Here is a 14,912-nt window from a genome sequence, read left to right on the forward strand (position 1 = left end):
TCTGCAGCCTTAATTTTCCTTTGCCATGAAACCGAACATATTCACAAGTTCCAGGGAATAGTACATGGACATTTGGTGGGGAAGAGAGTGGTGGAAGGTTGGAACCAAAGACTAAAGGGTCCTGAGTGTCAAGATTCTCATCACCATTCTTCCTGCTGGGGGAGAAAACACAATGTCTGTTTTCAGATTAAAGATGGTTTTCTTTCAGATATTTTCTTGCTTTTAACTGGAATTATAGCAATTCTGTGTAGTAACCCAGGTTGTCTCATACCAATTGGATGCTCTGGTTGGCAGTTATAGATGACTGTGATTAATTTAAAAAATGGGAAGATAAATTAAACATTGACAAATGCAGTTTGGTGTGTTCAATTTTGCAAAACACAGGGCCCATGGGGATGGGAAGTCATAAAAGAGGATCTCAGTATTGGAAATCACTGCCTTAAAAAATATGGTCTCTGATTATTCCAGTTGGTTCCAGCTGTGTATGTGGCATTTTTCTCTATTACTGACACATCTCTAGGGTTAGAGGATGAAAAGTTTGGAAAAGATTAAAATAAATTGCAAATGCATTTCATCTTCCAGCTTGTTTATGGTTTGATCAATAATTCATCCCTTAACGTCTGTCTCTAAAAGACTATCTTGTCTGTTGTCTTTATGGATGAAAAATTAGGATATTGGGGAAACAAAAGGTCTTCTTTTTAGAGTACACAGCATCTCAAATGAAATGCCCGAAATTTATAGTGTGTAGATAACAAAAACAAAGGACTTAAAACTGTGCAACAGGCATAGGGAAGAAAGATCTGATAAGGCAGGAAGTACAAATAAGATAACAGAAAATCCATCTGGACGTGGGCACCGAACTGTTCAAAGGGCCTTTATTTATGTGTTTAGCCAATCTGAAGATTCTCTCTTTTAAAATATCATTTAAATTAAAATGTTCTACTATGAACCTAGGGGTAGGGGCAGGACAGGAATAAAGATGCAGACGTAGAGAATGGACTTGAGGACACAGGAAGGGGGAAGGGTAAGCTGGGACGAAGTGAGAGAGCAGCATGGACATATATACACTACCAAATGTAAAATAGCTAGCTAGTAGGAAGCAGCCGCATAGCACAGGGAGATCAGCTCCTGCTTTGTGACCACCTAGAGGGGTGGGATAGGGAGGGCGGGGGAGGGAGGAGATATGGGGATATATGTATATGTATAGCTGATTCACTTTGTTATACAGCAGAAGCTAACACACAATTGTGAAGCAATTATACACCAATAAAGATGTTTAAAAAAAAAGTTCTACTATGAACTACTGGAGTATAAGTTTATATAGCTGTTCATTGACCTGAACATTAATACCTTTCTAGTATAGCTGTTTGTGTGGAATATATTTTTCTCAGAATTTTAGTGCTTGTCTTTTTGAGTTGAATAACGAAATGATGAGAAGGCAGAACAAACTAGTTCTATGGAGAGACACATCTAGTCAGGGAGAGGAGTGTCAATTAGGCACGGTGGTTTGTGAAGTTTTTTGACTCATCACAGCTAATACTTCCTATGCACCAGGCATTGTGCACGATTACTCATCTTCGTGGCCACTCCATGAGCCCTGCACTACCATTAATCTTATTTCTGATGAAGACACTGAGGCTTGGAGACGTCAATTTGCTTGTCAAACCTCCCACTGTCAGTGAGTGAAGGAGCAGGGCATCAATCCCTAGGCTGTCTTTTAAAAATGCAAATTTAGAACCCTAATCCTAACCCGAAAAAAATATGTATATATGTAAATACAGTTGTTTCACTCCCCTGCTTTGTAAATATTATTTTGTTTGAACATCACTGTCTTGTGGTTCTCTACCTTGGCTTCACCTGTTACAAAATGCCATTGCTGGGGGAAGGGATAAATTAGGAGTTTGGGATTAACATATCACACTACTATATAAAATAGATAATCAACAAAGACCTACTGTATAGCACAGGGAACTCTACTCAGTATTCTGTAATAACCTATATGAGAAAAGAATCTGCAAAAGAATGAATATATGTATATGTATAACTGAATCACTTTGCTGTACACCTGAAACTAACACAGCATTGTAAATCAACTATACTCCAATATAAAATACAAATTTTTTTAAAATTGACGTGCCACTCGATACTCTGGGCCATGATACATTATTTTATACCAAGGACCACTCTCTGTGCTCATAGAATAAAGCAAACAAACACACAAACAAACAAAATACCATTGCCTAGAATCCATTCAAGACTATTTAAATACAACAATGATATCACTAATAATCAGGAACACTTACACTTGGGCTAACTATATGCCAAGCATTTTTCCAAGTGCTGTATATATTCTCATTCAATCCTCAGAACAACCCTGTGATGAAGACACCATTACGTTTACAATTGACAAACGAGGAAGGTAAGGGTAAATGCTTAGCTCAGAGTCATGTGGCAAAACTGGGCTTCAGAGTCTGCGCTCAGAAAACAAAAATCAAACAAATTAAACAATCACAATGAACACCTTCACTGGTAACCTCTGGACACGATCCTAGAGAATCATGCATCTATTTTTTTTTAATGGCAAATAAAGAGAAAGAATCAAGCATTTATCCTGCCTTTATATGTATAAACTGTACCTCAGGATAACTACGAGGGGAAATCTCTCATTTTAGGAGAATTTCAACTAATAAATGAATGAGAGACAGAATTAGAATATTCTCATTTTGACACCCTCAAGGAAATCATCTAATCCACGATCATCAGTGGATGAAACTTCTCCAAAAGGGATGTCCAGACCCTTCCAAAAAGAAGTACACATTATTACTTCTTTTGAAGTGTTCTTTGCTAGAAGAATCAAATCTCTTCAGGATTCTTGAATCAAATACCACTCTGAGATAAAAAACAGGAGATTTGAAAAACATGTCACATGACACCTTGGGGTCACAATCAGCAAAATCGAGAGTGGGGAACTCAACAGGCAAGACCATTTCTTTCACGTGTAAGTTAAGAGAAAGAAGAGAGAGAGAGAGAAAGAAAAAGAGAGATGGAACCTATAGATTAAAAGATTCATATAAACTAATTGCAATGTAATGCATCATATTTGGATCCTGATTTGATCAAATACCTATAAAAATTAAATTTGGAGAAACGTAAACATTGACTAGATATCTTATGTCATTAAAATAATTATTTTTTTTTTCTTTTTAGTGTGATAGTTATATTGTGGTTACGGTTTTGTTTTTTGGTTTTTGGTTTAGGTTTTGGGACATTATGTATATATTTTTCTTCCAGTTTTATTGAGATATAATTGACATACAGCACCGTATACGTTTAAGGTGTACAGCATGATGATACGATTTACATACATCATGAAATGATGATCATAAGTCAGTGAATATCCATCATCTTGTACAGATGTAAAATTAATGAAATAGAAAAAATATTTTTCCTTGTGATGAGAACTCTTGACATTTACTCTCTTAACTACTTTCATATATAACACACAGCAGCATTAATTATGTTTATCATGTTGTACATTGTTGTACAATGTACAATGTAAATTGTACATTGTAAATGTACAACATGTAAATGTTGTACATTTCGTCCCTGGTACTTTATCTTTTAACTGGAAGTTTGTAACTTTAGACTACCTTCATTCAATTCCCCTGCCCTTTACCCCCCACCTCTGGTAAACACAAATCTGATTTCTTTTTTTATGAGTTTGTTTGCTTGTTTTTGTTTTGAAGTATAAATGACCTACAACACTGTGTTAGTTCTTGTTATACAACATAGTGATTTGATATTATTATACACTTCAACATGATCACCACCATAAGTCTAATTAGGATATGTCACCATACAAAGATATTACATAGTTATTGACTATATTCCCCACACTGTATAGTTCATACCAGTAACTCATTTATTTTGCAGCTGGAAGTCTGTACCTCTTAATCTCCCTCACCTATTTTTTTCCTCCCCTCAGGGGGCCATCAATTTGTTCTCTGTATCTATAACTCTGTTTCTGTGTTATGTTTGTTCATTTGTTTTGTTTTTAGATTGCACTTATAAGTGAAATCAGACAGTATTTGTCTTTCTCAGTCTGACTTATTTCACCTAGCTTAATATTCTCCATTTACATCCACGTTGCTGCGAATGGCAGTACTGCATTCCTTTCTTATGGCTGAGTCATATTCCATTGTAAATGTATATACCACATCTTCTTTATCCATTCATCTATTGATGGGCACGTAGGGCCCTTCTATATCTTGCTTATTGTAAATAATGCTGCAATGAACATAGGGGTGCATATATCTTTTCGAATAAGCGTTTTTGTTTTCTTCAGGTAAGTACCCAGGAGTGGAATTGCTGGATCATATTGTAGTCTATTCTTAATTTTTTGAGGATTCTCCATACTGTTTTCCACAGTGGTTGCACCAATTTACTTTCCCATCTATGGTGACTGAAGATTCCCAAACTAATCCGTTCCTCAGTTTAGCTACCTCTTGACCTGGAACCTTGACCCCATCATGGGGCTTAAGTAGAACTGTGAACAAATATGCTCTTTTGTAGGATATTCTTATCTGACTTCATTCCAAGAGCTCAAATTTTTTTCCACCAAACTCATGTAAATTGATCAAATAAAATGGAGAATGGAGAAGGACCCCAGGGGGTTGTCCAGAGGGCAGAACTCTTCACCTTGGGTTCAACTTTTAAAACATACATTGACACAAGTTCATGGCTGAGACTCAGATGCTTCTGGAGAGTGAAGTGTGGAGATAACAATCCCCTGGTACATGTATTTGAATCCTTCATTTACACTGAAGCTGAGGAGCCTCCAAGGAAAAAGACTTGAACCATGTACACCCTAGGGGATTAGTTTTGTGTGTGTGTGTGTGTGTGTTTTCAAAGCATGCCAGTGGTTCCAAAGCAGCCAGATTACAGTGAGAATTATAGGGACTGCTACAGGAGAACATGTTATGAGGGGGGAAGTTCTCTGGCCTTGGGAGTTCAGGGTGCTGGTGGTTCTAGAAATCAGGAGGAGCCTTATAGTAGAAGTCAGCTTTACTGACACCCAAATACAGCAGGACTCTACCTGTAACAGCAACAACATATGGTGGGATTCCAACCTCATGGACAGATATTAATTTTGGCCACATTAATGTGGCATTAGGAACAATAATCTAGCTCAATGGCACTGTAGACCTGTCAGGGGAGGGACTGCAGAGTTGAGAAGTGAGCAATAAGCAGGGATGATCCATGGACACATGTGAGCCCAACTGGAGAGTTCCAGAAGTTGCTGAGGAGGGGAACTTTGTCCAATCATCTAAGCCCAGGTGCTCATGCCTTTAGGCCTTTCTCTGCTATTGTAGCATCTTAAAAAAAGGCCCATAAACTCAGTTCCAAAAGAATTTATGAATAATGTTAAGGTCCCTGAAGAAGCCTCAAACAGTACTCCTCTTCCCCATGCTGGGTTCTGAACAAGTTGAAAAAATATAACAAAGGTAGAGCAAATGGAATCACCTTTGTTACTGCTAGAGACCAGGCTGGAAGACTAGGCTTTAGGTCTGGCGGTCAAATGGGCTGAAATTAGACAGACTTGCCCATATGCAGGCACTTGCTGGACCAGAGCAGGCCTGCCCAGGCAAGACTTTCAATACAGAGAGATGTTGTGCTCTCTTGGAAGGCTCACTCCAAAAAGGAAGAAGTGGAGCTGATCCAATGCGCCCAGTGATTCTTCCAAAATTATGATCAGATTACTCACTCCAGAGCCCAAAAAGGAAGAAGCAGAGCTGATCCAAGGAACGGAATAAGTAAAGGGGCAAAGCCTGTGTTTCAGGAAATCCTCATTATAGAAACCAGGAGGAGAGAAAAGAGGCTTCTCCTCTGTATCAATCGGGGTCTGCCAGAAAAACAAAATCCACACAAGGGTTATTAAATAGAGGGTATTAAACACAGGGAATTAGTTACAAAGATGTTAGTTACAAAGAGGAGTTGAAAGAATAACCTAGGTAGATGAGGCAACCCGAAAATTAGCAACTGGGAAGCCACTATCCATTCCTAGGGCTGGAGGAACAAATAGAAAAGTGGTGTTACCTGAGCCCAGGACCTGGGACCACTCGGTAGACCCTAATATCATAAGGGCCTAATTTGGGCAAGAGCTGGAGCCACACAGGAGTTGCCGCTGTGGCCAGACATGCCTCCTGAAGCAGAGGAAGATACCCAGCTTCTTCTTTCTTCCCAAACTCCAGTCTCCACCAGTGCCTAATATACAGCTGGTGGTCGAGAGAGCCTGGGAGTCATAGCTCGCAAGAGTCAGACAGAGAGAGCACAGGCAGGGAATGGGTCCAGAGCAAACAGGCAAATAGCCAGCACAACCTTTAACAAGAATAGCTTTAATGTTTCTGTAGATAAAGAGGAATGTATATCTCATATCACACACCAAAAAACCTTTTTGAATGTCATTTCACCATTTCTTTAAATTTCTCTCCTGCAGCAGCTACCATATCGCGCTCCATCTTTGCTCCCCACCTCATCTCACCCCTCTTCCTCCCCTCCGCTCCCCCATAACTCTCTCCTGAATCTTCTTCACATAAGCTTTGTCCATAAGCTGGGGAATTCAGTTTACCCCCTTCTTACCTTCTCTATCAAAGATGGCTCTCCATGGGGCCTCCCTCACTGGCTTAGGGCTTTGAGGTTGGGTAAATATTGAATTGTATACATTGTACACAATAGTATTAATGTAACCAACTTGGTCACTGCAGTTTGGTTAAGCCTGAAGCAGCTGAGTTAGGCACTAAGGAGAGAATATTCACCTGCTCAGAATAAGGTCACCAGCAGGAGCTGTGCTGCTTGCCTTTCCTCTTTCAGATTAAAGCAATTGACCACTTAGTTACCCCTGCAGCAGCACCACCACCACCATCCCCACCACCACCCCCCACCCCCACCCCCGCCTTTAACAGAACTGAAAGGACTTCTGTTTCATTTTCTTGGAACCACAGAATTTAAATATCTGTGGTTCGGCTTGTGGACTCACTATTCGAGGGTGATAATCATTGCTATTTCAAGATAAATGAAAAAAGGTTAGAATAGTGCCTAGGACATAATAGGAATTTTAAAACTGTGTGTTGATATGACACAGATAGATTATATGATTGTATTCATTTACTAAGCCAGTCATAACAAAGTGGTTTAAACAACAGGAACTTATTTCCCCGCAATTCTGGAGGCTAGAAGTCTGAGATCAAGGTATCACAGGGGTAGTTTGTTCTGAGGCCTCTCCTTTTGTTGTTGTCTTCTCCCTGTGTCTTCACATGGTCTTCCCCCTGTGTAAATCCGTGTCCTGATTTCCTCTTCTTCTAGAGACACTAGTCAGATTAGATTAGGACTCACCCAATTACTTTCTTTCAATTCAATTACCTCTTTAAAGAGCCTATCTCCAAAAAAGGTGACATCCTAAGGTACTCAGGGTTAAGACCTCAGCATATGAATTTGGGGGGAACAAAATTCAGCACATAAACCAGAGTCACACTGTATTTCACGCAATGACATTAATATTCGAACTACAGAGAACAACACAAATATTTACATGGTTAACTTTACTGTTGATAGTAGCAGGTTACAGATTTCCTGGAACACTATTCCATGTCTGCTGGCTCTGTTAGACTGTCTTCCCATTATGTTGGGATTACAGCATAATTGTTAGATGATCTGGCAGTGTAGTCATATAGGCATGAGCCCTAATCCCAGACCTGCTACCTATCAGCTGCTTGACCTTGAATCAGCTGCTTCACACTCTTAGTTTAGTTTCTGCGTCGATGTAGTGGGATAAGAGTAGGACTTTCTTTACTGAGAGGGATGGAGGGTTCAATGAGATGATGATGTATATTGTCAGAGAGGAAAAACTTTTCTTCTACTCTCGTAGGTTTACTCTTTGGGGCCCTGCAAGTTCAACTAAAGGAAGGCAGTTTAAAAGGAGAAAACACAGACAATTTTTATTAATATTTACATGTACATGAGTTCACAGAAAAGGAGTGAAACTCAAAGAATTGGTTAGACTCGGGGGTTTATATACCATTTTAAGAAAGGAAAGGAGGTTTGGGCTTCAAGTGACGAGGTAATATATGGCGGAACTAATGGAAGATAAGGGTTATTTTAGTTAGGTCTGTTTATGCAGACTCATCTCGGTTTTGACTCTCCAGCTCCAGAGATCAGAGTCGCTCTTCCCTTCCTGGTGGGGGAGGGGTGGGGGAGGACACCTTCATACAGGGAAATTGATGCCCTGCTTTTAGGCAGACAAGGGAGAGCCCGAGAACTCTTTCCACATCTGCTGCTTCTCATTTGCTTTCAGCTCAAAGTAATCCTTATGCCAAAGTGGCATTTTCTGATCCCCTTCAGTGTAAAGTGCTGAGCACCAGGTCTGGTCACAGTAAATGCTGGATAATCATCTGTTATCAGAGCAAAATGTGTCCTTCCGCTGTAGTCCTAGCCATAGCAGCATGGAAAGGGGACAAAGCATTTTTTTCTTTCCTCCAGTTTTTCTGACTAGGCTTTCCTGCAAACAAGATTTCCCACCCTTCAAACACATTCGATCCACCCTGAGAGCTCATTCAAGTCTGCACCCCTTTGCCACAGTCCTAGTTCAGGTTCATACAGCATTGACTGCCCTCTGTCCAGCTCCTCTCCACCCTACCAGATGGTACACCCGAGAAAATGCAGAATCCTTCATGGGCTCCCCACTGCCTTCAGGGTCAAGTTCAAGTGCAAAGCCCAGCACCATTTGCTCTGCACCTAACTTTTCAGTCTGATTCCCCTCTCCCCCCAGCTCGCCAATGAACTAACAGCTATCACTGACTCAAGGAAACTCTCTCCTGTCTCTGAGCCTTTGAGTTGGGGATCATCACTGCATGAAGCTCCTCTCTCCCCCTTACTCACTCACATGTTGCCTGCTCTTGGTAATATTTCTCAGGTGCCCTGCTGCCACCCCTTCCCATTCTGGCTGATTTAGGTGCCCCTCCCTGCCCCCTCTCCACTACAGAGTTGTAATTGTGCATTTTCTTCCTTGACTCTGCCTTTAAGTCATGAGGTCTTTGAAGAAGGGACCATATTTAGTTCATCTCAGAATCCAAGTGCCCAGCACAGGCCTGGCATAATAGGTGAGGCATTCCTTAAGTGCATATTGACACTATGGTGACACTGTAGACCAATGATAATTTTTTTTTTTTTTTTTTTTTTTTGCGGTTCACGGGCCTCTCACTGCTGTGGCCTCTCCCGTTGCGGAGCACAGGCTCTGGATGCGCAGGCTCAGCAGCCATGGCTCACGGGCCTCGCCGCTCTGTGGCATTTGAGATCTTCCCGGACCGGGGCACGAACCCGTGTCCTCTGCATCGGCAGGCGGACTCTCAACCACTGCGCCACCAGGGAAGCCCCATTGATAATTTAATAGCCTCATCTCTGATCTGAAGTTCCGGGCTTCTGTAGAGAGTATATGGGGGGCAAGATGAGGTGACTGGTAGTGATTCTGCAAAAACATGTGCATGAAAGGAATGGTTGTAATGTAATGAAATAGCCTTCATATGTTTCCTTGTGGAAGATATATGTTAATTTCCCAAATGTATGAGCATCTGTGTATTTTCATGGGGAATACACAGTGCCTTTTCTAACACTAAGATGCTTGAAATGGGGTTATTTCCCTTTCAAATGAAAACCAATTAAATAAATTATATTTTTTTCCCTTAGTGCTTACAAAGTGTGGGAGTTGTCTCCAAACATTACTAAATGTTCTAATTTAGTCATAAATAGGCTGGAAGAATGTAGCGTAATTACTAAGTCCAAAGTAAGTTGTTCTAAATATTTTATCTCGTTCAGCATATGCTGTTTAAAAAAACCCCTCAAACTATAATTGTCAACATTCAATTCACAAAAAGTAAACAACAGCTGAGTATAATGGGATGATAAAGAATCTCTCCATAATTCCCACCATATGGCAAAGAGTATGTCCATTTTGAAGTCGAAGATGGTCACGTTTATCAACTGAGTTATTTTCTTTCTTTGAATTATTCCTATAGGAAAAACATCCCCAGGAAAACTAGAGGCATTTTCCTAAAGCAGACAGGAGGACATGAGAAAAAGTTGTACGGTATGGCTGGATCATAGATGGGAGGAATTTAAAACTCACTATGGCAATTGAAAGGGGTGAAGTTAACAAATTCCACCTATTTCTGTAAGATCAGCCATTCTAGAAACATCACACATGAAATGAACAAGCATAAGTGGAAAATGTATGGATACATTTTTATTTATCAGTTTCTGTGAACAAGCTCTCATGGGCCCAGCTCATGATACTTCTTGTCATGATTTGGATTCATTTTAAATGCATGGACAATTAATCTGTTTCTAGGCAAGAAGAGCCGCTTGAAATTTCTTCTTTTTTTTTTTAATCAGACGTTTTGTATATGTGGGTTTTATGCTCAGAGGAGATACTTACAAACCATTTCTCTTCAGAGTGAAGTACTAGATGGAGAGGGGGACATAACCCAGCCACCGTTCCAACCAGATACTTCAAACCTGTCCTAGAAGAGAAAAGTGGGGCCCATCTCCAAAGAACGGGCTTTGGTTCTTGGCTGAGAGAGATAAGGAACAGAAAAGTCCAGCCTGGGGACAAAGGGCTTTGTGAAAAAATGCTGAAGAACAAGACACCCCCCCCTTGTTTTTCCACAAGAAGGATGGCAATCTACCTTAAATCCTTTTTGGAATGCGCAGTGGGATTTGGGAGCAGGTATAGTATTGAATGAATAAATGAACAAATCATGGAACTAATTTGTTAATTACTAACCACAGCTAGGCAGAGAGGAATGAACAAGATTTCCCAAGAATGCTTGGGAGGAACGGGCAAGTTCTGCATGGTCTGATGGAGGGGAAATCCAGCAATTTGGAGATAAAGGACGGCTATCTGAACTTTAGTTTTCTGGAGATTATAATTAGTACCATGAATATGTTGTGCAACTCTAAAATTCCATAAAGGTGTACTTATTTCATTCTGCTTGTCTCCTTGAGATGCCGTTTGAAAATGATGGCATTATAATTAATCAGAGTAATATCTGAGTAAAAATAAAGGCTGCCTTTTCCAAGAGCTCATCATGCCAGGCAGGGTGTCTGTCCACACACAATGACTCTTTCTGTATAGAGACACTGTTGAGCTCAGAAGGAGCTCCAAGAGGCATCAAGATGGTTGCCATAGAGACAGCACAATAAACAGGCACACACACCGCTCAGTTATTTAAGTCTACTTGAAGGAAACCAAAAGAATTCTAAGAAAACAAAGGGACTTCAGAGAAAAACTCAGGATGATTTGTCTGAAAAAAAATCTGTAATGTTCATTGTAATGATTCTTTTTTTTTTTTTTTTTTTTTTTTGTGGTACGCGGGCCTCTCACTGTTGTGGCCTCTCCCGTTGCGGAGCACAGGCTCCGGACGCGCAGGCTCAGCGGCCATGGCTCACAGGCCCAGCTGCTCCGCGGCACGTGGGATCTTCCAGGACCGGGGCACGAACCCATGTCCCCTGCATCGGCAGGCGGACTCTCAACCACTGCACCACCAGGGAAGCCCCCATTGTAATGATTCTTGATGGGAAAGATGGCATTACCACTGCCTGAGACACAGAAAAGGAAGAGTGAGATTCTGGACAGAAAACATCCTTATCATGAAAGGAGAACATGAGTGACTGGGTTGTTTGATTGATTTCACTTCCATCAATGTCTGAGACCTGCTCAGCGCTGTCCTGGAGGAATTGAGAAACGTAGAAAGTCTGTGTAAGGCCGAGAATTGCTTTAGGCATGACAGTCCCATGAAGCACGCCAAAACTAGGACAGGACCGGACGGGCTGCCAAAGCGAACAGGATGGGTCTTTTCTCAAAGAAAAGAAAGAACACTATGAGCTGAAGCAGCCCGGAAAGAGCCTTACCGTGCTAGCAGGTAGCCCTCCGGGCCCCTCCTCTTATGAAACACATAGTTATTTCTTCAGTGTTGGATAATGATGGTGATGATGATGGTAATGGAAGAAAAAGGTCTTAAAAGTGAAAATCTGAGAAAATGGTGCACCTTGGTCCCCATCCCAAGTCATTTAATCAGGAGAAATAACTGGATTTTATTTAACATGATGTTACAATGACACCAAATTCATGGTATGGATCCTAAGGGCAGTTTCCCAGTCATTCTCTTTCTGGAACAATTTTAGTACTATTGATTCTTCCCCTTTAAGGTGTTCCTTTCCATCTATTATCTGCTCTGAGGGTACTTACCTAACAACTAAATATCAAGTTGGGAGATGGTAATTATATGCCATATCTTCTTCTTCTTATTCTTCAAGCTTAACTTGACCTTTTTATTTTTTTTAAGATGTTGGGGGGTAGGAGTTTATTAGTTAATTCATTTATTTTTGCTGTGTTGCGTCTTCGTTTCTGTGCGAGGGCTTTCTCTAGTGTGGCAAGCTTGACCTTTTCTTGATGATGCATTTTTCTCCCCTTGAGCACTGGCATTTGGATGCCACCTAAGCAAGCTGTTATGGATTGTTCCTTGATACGGAACTTCTCATATGAAGGGTTTCAATTTGAAAAGTCAGTCCATCACTTTTTAAATTAACAACGTTTTTACTGATTTAAACAGGTTCTGCACAGCTCTCTAGACAAAGGCACAGAACATATGTGTATATTACATTACAGATGACAAGGGCTCCCAGAGGATGTAAATATTATTTTAGGTTCTAGAGTTATCTCTATCTTATCTAACTTTCCATTACTGAACAGAGAGTCATAGTGATCTTCCTGCAGAAGATATGTTGTTCTTTATTCAAGTTGGGATTTATACTGACTGACTTAACATATATTTGGGGGGAACACCTGTGCATGGTAGGAAGGGTGAATGATCTATCAAGTTGCTCATTGGTTTTTCATAAAAGATTTCCTCATTTCCTTGTTGTTAGAGAATTATTGATGCTGTGGTTTGTTTTTTTTAAGGCAGATCTTTAAGTTGGTGGAGTAAGTACATTTGCACTTGTCTTTTATGCCTAAGAAATAGTTGATGATGCTTGTGGAATGTTCATATGTCATGTTGCCTGGTTAGATTATTGAGGATGCTTAGTTTTCTGGTCTGTGTTTTCTTTTGCTTGTTTTGTTTTTGAGAGAAAGAGGTCAGCAGGGCACAGAAAGCTACTTCTCTGAGATTTATACAGAGAGACTTATACAGGTCCCTTAAAAAAATTATAGTCTAAAGGCTTGCAGGAAAAAGAGGTCCAAGCAGGGAAAATAAGCAGATTAGTTTCTCAGGAAGAATATATGTTTGGGTGCCTCTTAAATGTTATGATTTTAGGGTAATTTGGTCCCACCATAATCACAATACCACCATATTCTACATAGTGATACTCCTGTTTAGCTCAGCAAGCTTTACAGATGTTTGCTGATTCCTGCAGCAGCCAGAGCAGCTACTGAGTCACTTGTCCATAAATCCTTAATGAGCCCTGTCTAGGAGCAGGACACTACGGGCCCATGCAGGAGACATTTTTAGATTAAATCTTACTTAGTCCTAGTTAAGATCTGGTTAAGAGAGTTAAGCACCATTTTTACAATGTTTAATTACACTGTTCAAATAACCAGTATACATTTGCAAATCCTAAATAAGTGACATTTGAAACAAACTTACTGTGACTCAAGCACTGTACCACAACTCACCACCATGCAATGCTGTGGTCCTCCGATCTTGGCAGTACCTTGCACAGAAATATTTGTTGATGGCAGCCTGACTGAAGGTAGGTATAAGAAAGGTAACTCCCTGGGCTTCCCTGGTGGCGCAGTGGTTGAGAATCCGCCTGCCGATGCAGGGGACACGGGTTCGTGCCCCGGTCCGGGAGGATCCCACATGCCGCGGAGCAGCTGGGCCCGTGAGCCACGGCCGCTGAGCCTGCGTGTCCGGAGCCTGTGCTCCGCAACGGGAGAGGCCACAGCAGTGAGAGGCCTGCGTACCGCAAAAAAAAAAAGGTAACTCCCGGTCCCCGATGCCCTGTGCAATTGATTGCATTGTAGTGGGCTTCTGACCATATTCTTCTAATGAACTCTTGGTAGCTATCAAATGAAATGGGCCCAAACTCCGACCACAAATCCATGTTTATGGCTTAGACCAGATTGACTTTCACTCTTTAAGTGTGTGAGCGCAAAGGAGTTAAACAGCAGAACCCAGGGAGACAGGAAGCAGACAGTTTTAACCATAGCTGTTGTCCCTGAAGGGCAATGGGCAGGTCGAGCTTTACTGCACAAGACAGGAAGCGTCCAGAGAGAAGGAAGGGTGTGAACTTGTACTGAGTGCTGTGGCGCATACTACTCCAGCTATTGACATAAACCGTTCTTGGGCCTAGGGCAGTCCTGAACAATAGGCACTTCCTGGCAGGAAGGACAAGTCTCAGAAGTAGGTAAGTAGGTAAGTAACCTGCCCAAAGCTCCACAGCACACACGTGGCAGATCCTGGCCTGCAGCTCAGACCTGTGTGCTTGGAAGACCATGCCTTTTCCATGATGCTCAGCTGTGTCCATTCCACCTTCTGTGCTGAGGGGACCATTTGAGTTCGGCTCTCTAAATTTTAAGAATAAGACTCAGGGACTTCCCTGGCTGTCCAGTGGTTAAGACTCCGTGCTTCCAATGCAGGGGACGCGGGTTTGATCCCTGGCTGGGGAACTAAGATCCCACATGCCGTGCGGCACAGCCAAAAAAAAAAAAGACTCAGGTCACCTCACGTAATGAAGAATGTGCTGTATCTAGTCTTATAGAAATGAGGAAACAATGATCTCAGCCTCATGGTCAAGTCTCAGAGAACCCCAGAAAAGCAGAACACCCAGGTTTCAGGAAGGTTAGAATGGTGTCAGAGCCA

General features: G+C 41.4%; 1 protein-coding gene across 2 annotated transcripts in view; it reads left to right on the forward strand.

Annotated features, from left to right (window-relative positions):
• Positions 1-14,912, forward strand: part of PCED1B (PC-esterase domain containing 1B) — a 275,588-nt gene that overhangs the window by 142,136 nt on the left and 118,540 nt on the right. Inside the window, exon 5 of one of the 2 annotated variants that reach the window (XR_010835798.1) lies at positions 10,068-10,117. The exons of the other annotated variant lie outside the window; for it this stretch is intronic. The gene's annotated coding sequence lies outside the window, so the exon portion shown is untranslated. Of the gene's footprint in view, positions 1-10,067; positions 10,118-14,912 lie in introns of those variants that run through there. 2 annotated transcript variants of the gene reach the window in all.

Source organism: Kogia breviceps, chromosome 12 (assembly GCF_026419965.1).
Source record: "Kogia breviceps isolate mKogBre1 chromosome 12, mKogBre1 haplotype 1, whole genome shotgun sequence".
In the NCBI taxonomy this organism is placed as follows: domain Eukaryota; kingdom Metazoa; phylum Chordata; class Mammalia; order Artiodactyla; family Physeteridae; genus Kogia; species Kogia breviceps.